Raw genomic sequence first — 10,276 nt, forward strand, 5'->3', positions numbered from 1 at the left:
GGTCCGGGGGCCCCCGGTTCTAGATCACGGGCTTGGTGGTTCTAGATCGGTTCTAAGTATGTGTTTCAGCCAAACGCTTTGAAGGAAACGCCCGATCGGCCCGAAACCGACACGTGGGTCTCGTCACGGGCCCCGGGGACGGGTTCTAGAGTTCCGCGTCCCTCTGACCTTTTTTCGCGCTAATTGGCCACCAACAACCCCATGGAATAAGTTGCACATAAGTTGGAACAAGTAGGCCGTCTAATCCTAACTGCTGAATTAACCCTTGCAGACACATGCTCCCATAGAGATCAATGGGAGACAGAGAGGTGCATAAAAAATAGCTAAAAATAAACTTGGCATGTCTCGACCTAGCCTGCTCTGTCTGTCGCAGAGGGCCACGTGACGCAACTTTTTGTAGAGTTTGGGGCCCCTCGGACCCCCGGGGGCCGCGCGGGAGCCACTGACACGTGCAACTTATCCCATTCATTTTCATAGGCGTTTGGTGGACATCCCCACGCAACGGTCCCAATAGCTCCGAATGGCTCCGATTTGAAATCTGTGGCCCCTCAGGGTCCCCTCAGACGGTCCGCAAAGACTGGGGTCCGTAGTACCCCGTTAAGTTTGTTACAGTCAAAAACAGCATTCCATCTGTAACCTATTTGACGGGTGCCCTAAATGCTGTCCGTGGACAGTCCATTTTTAGGCTAATTATGCATAATTATTAGCTTTAATGTACATCAGTGTGTTGTATTGTGTCCCCTGTGTGGTGTACAGTAGGTTTCACCTCATAAAACCACTGTAATTATGAAATATGAGCTGTAAATGCATTGACCACGGACAGCATATTTGGACCCCGTCAAATAAGTTGCAGGTGGGACTTCACCACATGTGATAAAATCGCCTAATCATTACGGGGATTCACCCGCTGAAAATGTCTAAGTTAAAAACAGCATCCCACCTGTAGCTTATTCGACAGGGTCCGAATAGGCTGTTCATGGACAGTCCATATTTAGACTAATTATGCATAATTAATAGCTTTAATGTACATCAGTGTGCTGTATTGTGTCCCCAGTGTGGTTTACAGTAGGTTTGACGACATAAAACCATTGTAATTATGAGATATGACCTATTAATGCATTGACCACGGACAGCCTATTTGGACCCCGTCAAATAAGTTACAGGTGGGCCCTGTTTCAGGTTTCAGCTCCAAATTGTGTCCAGAGGCTGAGATCTGGACGTCCCACCTGCAACTTATCCCATTCAAAAATTTAGGCTGTTCGTGGACAGTGGAATTTCGGGGTTCTGAAGGCTGCTAATTGCTCAGGGGGGCCCAAAGATGAACCTAAAATTGATATTTAATCATTTTTATGCATTTTTATCAATCATGACAACAAAATATAAAAAAGATCCCACCTGTAACTTATTTGACAGGGTCCAAATAGGCTGTTCGTGGACAGTCCATATTTAGGCTAATTATGCATAATTAATAGCTTTAATGTACATCAGTGTGTCGTATTGTGTCCCCAGTGTGGTGTACAGCAGGTTTCACCTAATAAAACCACTGTAATTATGAAATATGACCAATTAATGCATTGACCACGGACAGCCTATTTGGACCCCGTCAAATAAGTTACAGGTATACTTTGCCCACTTGTAACTTATTTGACAGGGTCCAAATAGGCTGTCTGTGGACAGTCCATTTTTAGGCTACAGTGGGCCCTTAATTTGCCCACCTGTAACTTATTTGACAGGGTCCAAATAGGCTGTCTGTGGACAGTCCATTTGTAGGCTACAGTGGGCCCTTAATTTGCCCACCTGTAACTTATTTGACAGGGTCCAAATAGGCTATTCGTGGACAGTCCATTTTTAGGCTACAGTGCGCCCTTAATTTGCCCACCTGTAACTTATTTGACAGGGTCCAAATAGGCTGTCTGTGGACAGTCCATATTTAGGCTAATTATGCATAATTAATAGCTTTAATGTACATCAGTGTGTTGTATTGTGTCCCCAGTGTGGTGTACAGTAGGTTGCACCTAATAAAACCACTGTAATTATGAAATATGACCTATTAATGCATTGACCACGGACAGCCTATTTGGACCCCGTCAAATAAGTTACAGGTGGGCCCTTACTTTGCCCACCTGTAACTTATTTGACAGGGTCCAAATAGGCTGTTCATGGACAGTCCAGTTTTAGGCTACAGTGGGCCCTTAATTTGCCCACCTGTAACTTATTTGACAGTGTCCAAATAGGCTGTTCGTGCACAGTAATTTTTTAGGCTAATTATGCATAATTAATAGCTTTAATGTACATCAGTGTGTTGTATTGTGTCCCCAGTGTGGTGTACAGTAGGTTTCACCTAATAAAACCACTGTAATTATGAAATATGACCTATTAATGCATTGACAACGGACAGCCTATTTGGACCCCGTCAAATAAGTTACAGGTGGGCCCTTACTTTGCCCACCTGCAACTTATTTGACAGGGTCCAAATAGGCTGTTCGTGGACAGTCCATTTTTAGGCTAATTATGCATAATTGATAGCTTTAATGTACTTCAGTGTGTAGTATTGTGGCCCCTGTGTGGTGTACATTAGGTTTCACCTAATAAAACCACTGTAATTATGAAATATGACCTATTAATGCATTGACCACGCTCAGCCTATTTGGACCCCGTCAAATAAGTTACAGGTGGTTCCTTACTTTGCCCACCTGCAACTTATTTGACAGGGTCCAAATAGGCTGTTCAAGGACAGTCCATTTTTAGGCTAATTATGCATAATTGATAGCTTTAATGTACATCAGTGTGTTGTATTGTGGCCCCTGTGTGGTGTACAGTAGGTTTCACCTAATAAAACCACTGTAATTATGAAATATGACCTATTAATGCATTGACCACGGACAGCCTATTTGGACCCCGTCAAATAAGTTACAGGTGGGCCCTTACTTTGCCGACCTGTAACTTATTTGACAGAGTCCAAATAGGCTGTCCATGGACATGCCATTTTAAGTCTAATAATGCATAGTTCTTCTGATGGGACACATAGGCCATTCGTGGCCACACAGGCGGTCAGTGGGATGAATAGGCCGTGGTCACATAGGTGCACAGTGGGATGAAAATGGCTGTTCGTGGTCACACAGGCGGTTAGGGGGATGAATAGGCTGTCCGTGGTCACTGGGCGGGGCCACGGGCCGTCACTTAGATTGGCCATGGACAGACGGGCCGTTCGTGGTCAAACAGGCTGTCAGTGGGACGAATAGGCTGTCCGTGGTCACTGGGCGGGGCCACCGGCCATCACTTAGATTGGCCGTGGACGGACGGGCCGTTCGTGGTCAAGCAGGCTGTCAGTGGGACGAACAGGCTGTCCGTGGCCAGACAGGCGGTCAGTGGGATAAATAGGCGGTTCGTGGTCAAACAGGCTGTCAGTGGGACGAATAGGCTGTCCGTGGTCACTGGGCGGGGCCACGGGCCGTCACTTAGATTGGCCGTGGACAGACGGGCCGTTCGTGGTCAAACAGGCTGTCAGTGGGACGAATAGGCTGTCCGTGGTCACTGGGCGGGGCCACGGGCCGTCACTTAAATTGGCCGTGGACAGACGGGCCGTTCGTGGTCAAACAGGCTGTCAGTGGGACGAATAGGCTGTCCGTGGTCACTGGGCGGGGCCACGGGCCGTCACTTAGATTGGCCGTGGACAGACGGGCCGTTCGTGGTCAAACAGGCTGTCAGTGGGACGAATAGGCTGTCCGTGGTCACTGGGCGGGGCCACGGGCCGTCACTTAGATTGGCCGTGGACGGACGGGCCGTTCGTGGTCACATAGGCTGTCAGTGGGACGAATAGGCTGTCCGTGGTCACTGGGCGGTCGGTGGGATGAATAGGCCGTTCGTGGTCACATAGGTGGTCAGTGGGATGAATAGGCTGTTCGTGGTCACACAGGCGGTTAGGGGGACGAATAGGCTGTTCGTGTCAGTGGGCGTGGCCAGGGGCCGTCACTTAGGTTGGCCGTGGGCGAAAAGGCCGTTTGTGGTCACACAGGCGGTTAGGGGGACGAATAGGCTGTTCGTGTCAGTGGGCGGGGCCAGGGGCCGTCACCCAGGTTGGCCGTGGGCGAAAAGGCCGTTCGTGGTCACACAGGCGGTCGGTGGGACGAATAGGCTGTTCGTGTCAGTGGGCGTGGCCAGGGGGCTGTTCGCAGGTCACAGGTGGGACGGACGGGCGCTCCGTGGTCGGTGGGTGCGGTCAGGGAATTTCGCGAAAGGGCGGTCAGGGGGACGCGCGTGCGCTCCGTGGACGCCCACCCGCAACCTGTTCGGCGCCTGTCGAATCGACTGAGGGCGGTCGGCGAGTCGCCCCCCTGTGGCCGATGCCCGGATCGCGGGCGAGGGGGCCGGATTTCGTCGGCGCCGTTGGCCGGTCCCCGAAAAATCACCTAGGGGGCGTCGCGCGGGGGTCCCCTTCCCTAACCCGGTGGCCTAAAGGGCGAAAGGTCCTCGGTTCGAAACCGAGCAGAAACAGTGGTTGGATTCTGACAGAAAATTTAAACTGTTTGCCACACTAGGTGGGTGAAGCGCTCATTTCCTTTATATCAGTGGTCTCAAACTCAATTCCTGGAGGGCCACAGCTCTGCACAGTTTAGCTCCAACCAGCTCAAACTCACACCTGCAAGGAAGTTTCTAGCAATCCTGAAGACCTTGATTAGCTGAATCAGGTGTGCTTGATTAGGGTTGGAGCAAAACTGTGCAGAGCTCTGGCCCTCCAGGAATTGAGTTTGAGACCACTGCTTTATATGCTTTTTAAAAAGCGTGCACCTAAAGATTTATGTCTGCAACCTGAAGATGTGTTTCCGTAGTGAAGTGGTTATCACGTTCGCCTCACACGCGAAAGGTCCCCAGTTCGAAACTGGGCGGAAACTGTGGGTGGTTTTTGCAAAAATTTTGTATGCGATTTTCTGTTGAGCAGGTCAGTACACTTGCAGGGATGTTTGTGGTTTAATCTCTTTAGAAAAGGACAAAAATAAAACAAATGACCATTGAGGTTTCCTGTACAGTAATATAAAATGTTCGGTCTGCCAACAAAATTAGCAGCATTTTGCCATGTTAAAAACACTGGGCAGTCTATAGTTTCAGTCGCTTTTGAACAAGCGTACGCTAGAAGCAGTGGGACTGACGTCCAAATCAAGTTTCTGTAGTGCAGTGGTTATCACGTTCGCTTTACACGCAAAGGTCTTCAGTTCAAAACTGGGCGGAAACAAGTGGAGGCATGTTAAATATAAATGCTGCAATTCGATACAAAACCAGGCACAGACAAACCCTTTGTCCTTGAACATTATAAAGAGGCCATTGGAAAGTCTTACCAGAGGATCGTACTGTACATCTGCCCCCTTCAGGATTCGAGTAAGTATTGAAGTACATGTATGTAAAATAATAATAATAATAATTGATAATGGTTGGTAATTAAGTGAGTTCTTAATTTAATTTGAGCTGGTTGTAAAATTGCCATATATTTTGCATATACCTAGCCTAATAATGATGCATCATTTTCTCTTTCCAAGGTCATGGAGATGACTCCTCTTCAGAATCCGATGATGAGGCATTTGCTAGCCTTCCACTGAAAATGTAAGTTTCTCCCGCTAATTTGAGACCTGTGCTAGTGGTTTTTGATTATCCACGTATTTCACAGCATTCATTTATTTTTTCTTTCAATTGCGAGAAGGAATAGATCGAGCATGTTGTGCTCTTTAAATCATATTAACAAATATCTATATTATGATTTAAATTAAATTATTCAAATTATTTGTTTGTTTTAGTTTACCAAAACAATGTCCACCAACAGTGTCCAGGCCATCTGATGGGCAAGTATGTATTATTCTGTAATGTTATTAAGTTTATGTTAATGATGTAATTATTGTTAATTTGTTTGGTGTTATCTCTACTTTCATAAACAGGCCAATGGAGCAGGACCAGGACCCAAAAACACCACATCATGTGACTTCTACAAGTAAGTCACAATGGATTCAAATTGTTCGTTCATTGCACTAATACTTTTGGCTCTGGGTTTAGCATGAAATATTGACTGCTGAATGTAATGCATTACAGTACCAAGTATAACACTTTTTACTGTAATTTCACAACCATCTTGTTTTAGTATTTCATTGTTCCTTTAATCCACAGCACATATACCAAGATCTATGCACCAGTTGTCATTGACAGCAGTTGCTCTGATGTTGAGGACGTAGACAATTTTCAGGAGGAAGACAGGTACTTTGATAGAAATAATGCTGTCAACCTTTGTTGTTGTTTTTTTGTTTGTTTCCTCAGATATATTACATAGTTCAAGCTACATTTGGCATTTTACATGGTTTCTGTTGCCATACAATTATTAAAGCAAATATTCAAATTGTATATATTTTTTTACTTACCCCTAAACCGAAACAAAATCTGGCAGAAATTATTGAAAGCTTGCAATGTGTGCTTAATGCTTATGCCCATCACATTTCATCACACACATATGGTGTTCTCACTATAATGGGACCATAAAATATTTATATTTTAATTATCCAAATAAAAGGCAGTGTTAATGTTTCTCTTTCTTGTGTTGCAGAGACGCAGATATTGGACTGACGGCTGCAGACGTTCTGTCAAATCTGTCATACAACATTAACACAAAAAGCTGTAGCAGGTTAAATATAAACCGTGCTAATGTCTGGGATGGTGCTCTGAGGGGATTCAAACGTTCCTCATTGGACCCCACCTGTAGCCTTTTGGTCAAATTCACTGATGACATCGGGCAAACAGAGGAGGCTGTGGACACAGGAGGGCCTACACGGGAATTTCTGACACTCTTGATGGACGCCATTAAAACCAGTCGATTTTTTGAAGGCAAAGAAGATGGCAAATACCTGTCATTTGATAGCAAAGGTAATTCACTTTTTGTCAAATTTTGACAGTATTATAAATCAATTTGAACTAACCGTGGAACATTGCCATTGTTAGCTGCAGAAGGTGATGAGTATTTCCATGTTGGAAGAATGGTTGCTGTCTCCATTGTACATGGTGGTCCAGGGCCTCGATGCTTTTCCCCAAGCTTCTACCAGTACCTGGTTGGTAAAGTTAAGACCATTGAGGCACCAATTGAGGATATACCTGATACTGAAGTCAGGAATGTTCTCCTTGAGGTAACTGTAATTATGTGTTTCTAAGAATATTCAAGAATTTTTTTTTTTTATATTTTGATGAACAATCAACAATTTGGACACCCCAGTAGCTTCAAAAACCAGTGTGATATTGGAATAAAACCAGTGACTTCCATGCTTTGTCACTAATATGTAGTCTAAATTCCAACCAATACTCACTTAAAAAAGTTGGGTTAAAATCGACCCAACAGCTAACCCAATGGTGGGTTGATATAGCACCGACCTATTGTTGGGTTATTTTAACCCAATAAATTAGGTAACTAGTTTTACCCAATAAATTGGGTTTCAAAAAACGAATCTGTTGGGTTATTTGGCCAAAATGCTTTAATCAAACTATTATTAATATTAATTATAATTACTATTATTTCCATGAAAATAACTCACTCACTCACAACTTAAGTATATTAACAATGCTTTATTTACATCCAATTAGACATTGCATTCAAAAGTTATTGTTGCAAGTGTTTCAATAAATAAAATAAAAAAAGTAATGCAATTATAAACTGCCTCATAAGGCAATGTGTTGAAGGGAACACCTCCAGGCACAGAATATTAATGTTAAAATTAATTAATTTAGAGTTATGTTTTAAGTTCTAAGAAACATGGATCACAAAAACACAAATAAACAGTTGTAAACATTACAAGTTGTAAACATTTTCATTAAGTTATTGTTTGCAATTGCTTTCATTTACTTCCTTAAAATAAGAAATTCTTTCAATAAATAAATAAATAAATAAATAAATAGAAGTAATGCAATTATAAACTGCCTCATAAGGCGACAGTGTGTTGAGGGAACAGCTCCTGCCACAGAATGCTAAAATTAATTTAATTACAATTATGTTTTAAGTTCTAAGAAACATGGAATACAAATACACAAACAAAACAAACCAAAGCTTGTCCAGCTTATCCAATTATAAACTGCCTAAGTAGGCGACAATGAGTTGATGGAACTCCTCCTGGCACAGAATATGATGTTTTATTAACAAAGTTCGGGAGAAGCACGTTCAGATAATTAACACGGGTGGAGAGCACTCAGCAATCATGATTAAAACGTGTATATATAGACTCAGCACTCTCACCTCATTTCTCTGACAGTTTAGCAGCGTCCCTCCACCACCCCTTCTCCACTCTTCTAGTCCTAAACCACTTTACATACAGGGGGGAGTACTCTGGGTTCGGGCCGAATTCCGAGCTCGGAGCCTTCCCCCCGTACAGCACGCCAAATACGCATTATACTTTATTCCCTTTAATTGTATGTAAGTGTGAACTCGTGAAATATTGTGTGTTGTAGCAACTGCCAAACAGCTGCCGCAGGCGTTGGATACTCAATGTCTAAAACATAAAATAATTTAAAGCATGTATCCACAGCTTGTAAAAGGCTGTCTTGCTCTAGTGCCGTTCCTCCCACAATGACGAAGGCTTGTGAGCAGTTGAATTTGTCCCCAAGCTGCAGGACATGAGGGAATTGCCTCCGTTGCTCCTCCGCCTCCAAATACTTGATGATGTTTGTTCCAACCTTTAAATAGAAATTTTAAATGGTAAATATGCACAAATGGATCAAATATTACCCCAAATGTGTTGTCATAAATGATGTACCTACAGGCTGTAAATCAACAAATGCTTGTTTTGCCTCATGGTAAGAGGGCCGAGCCATCTTGCAGCCTGTTTTGTGTGGCAATGGAGGAAGGATAGCTGGCAGGGTTTTTAAAGCAACATCTCCAAGAGTGTCTTTACATAAAACAGAAAGAACAATGGATTAATCTTTAAACAAGTGCATTATATCATAGACAAAATATTATAACTTGACATGAAAGTACAGAGCTGTTGTGCAGGATTTTCTCACCAGAAGAAATGTTATTGGGTACACAAAATAACCCAACATTTTTTAGAGTGTACAGACAGTGTTTTTATTTTACTCTAGATTAAGAATGCTAGGACACTGGAAGAACTCGTGGAACTCGCAGATAAGCACTCCAACATGCTTCAGACAGCAGGATGCTATAATGCCTGAGGACACTGGAGGATAAGGAAAAAGTTGTGGATGGTTACATCCAGTGGTACTTCACCCACCGCAACCATGTTTCCTTCCAGAGGTAGGTCACTCTGACTACTTTGTAAGAATTCAAACGAGAATTTGAATGAAACTCAAATGAGTGTCTAACAAATGTGAGTCCTACTGGCAATAGCATTAAGAACTTACCATGATCTGCCTCTTCCCCTCACCCACAACCCAACCCGGTAATAGGTTCAAGGATGGCCTGGCTACCCTCAACTTTTTCAACGCTCTGGAACAGCATCCCTCCATTTTCCTGCCCTACATGTGTTACAGTGCGGAAGACCTGACAGCCGAGAGTGTAGAGTCACTGTTCCGTCCAGAAATGAGCCCAACTGGTAGCTCAAATCGCCATGAGGAGGAGAGAGTGCTTGGCTACTGGCTGGACTACTTAATCGCTGTAAAAGGTATAATTTTCTGTATGTTGTTTGAAGTGAAGTTCACAAATGGATGATAAATCTCAATGTGTTTCTTTACTCCCAACCCCCACAGAGGAAGGGTCAGGGATGTCCTTGCAGGACATTCTGATGTTCGCCACAGGCCTGAAAGAAATCCCAGCAGCAAAATTAATACCACAGCCTCAACTCACATTCCAGAAACACTCAAGGTTTCCTGATTTCCATTACACGAGAGTAGATGTTAAAACTTCATGCTGATTTGTACTCTGCTTTCGCCAAGATAATCACCAACTAAGACGTAGCTTTACAGTAACCTATGCTTCTCCATCCATTTACGCTTCTTTCCATCTAGTGACGTGAATCTCTGTCTGGTGTTAATACAGTGTATTGCGCGTCAGCACACACAACGGCTGCAACCACAGTGCGGTCCCCCATAACAACCCTCTGGATTGAGCGGAGTAGGGAACATCTCTAGGGTCTTCAAGTGGGCACCTTCCGTCCTCAGTGTTTCGTCGACTAGCCCACGACACCTCAAGAGGGCTCGACAGTGACTCTGGCGTCCCAGAGTCACCCCCCTCCGTCCCCCACTCAACTCAGCCCAGCTTACTGACCTCTACTTCCCTCTTGCTGCTGAGACCTAACCACAATCTCAC

General features: G+C 44.1%; 1 long non-coding RNA gene and 1 other non-coding gene across 2 annotated transcripts; both read left to right on the forward strand.

Moving 5' to 3' along the window:
• The first annotated feature begins 4,819 nt into the window (after positions 1 to 4,819).
• On the forward strand, positions 4,820 to 4,892 carry trnav-cac (transfer RNA valine (anticodon CAC)). The gene has a single exon. It is a non-coding gene; the product is annotated as a tRNA-Val (tRNA).
• A 4,302-nt stretch (positions 4,893 to 9,194) lies between these two features.
• Positions 9,195 to 9,841, forward strand: LOC143707665 (uncharacterized). Its single transcript, XR_013193193.1, has 3 exons — positions 9,195 to 9,265; positions 9,418 to 9,632; positions 9,718 to 9,841. It is a non-coding gene; the product is annotated as an uncharacterized LOC143707665 (long non-coding RNA).
• The last annotated feature ends 435 nt before the right edge of the window (positions 9,842 to 10,276 follow it).

Source organism: Siphateles boraxobius, unplaced genomic scaffold (assembly GCF_051911475.1).
Source record: "Siphateles boraxobius isolate OS27281-9 unplaced genomic scaffold, OSU_SipBor_1 42, whole genome shotgun sequence".
Lineage (NCBI taxonomy): Eukaryota > Metazoa > Chordata > Actinopteri > Cypriniformes > Leuciscidae > Siphateles > Siphateles boraxobius.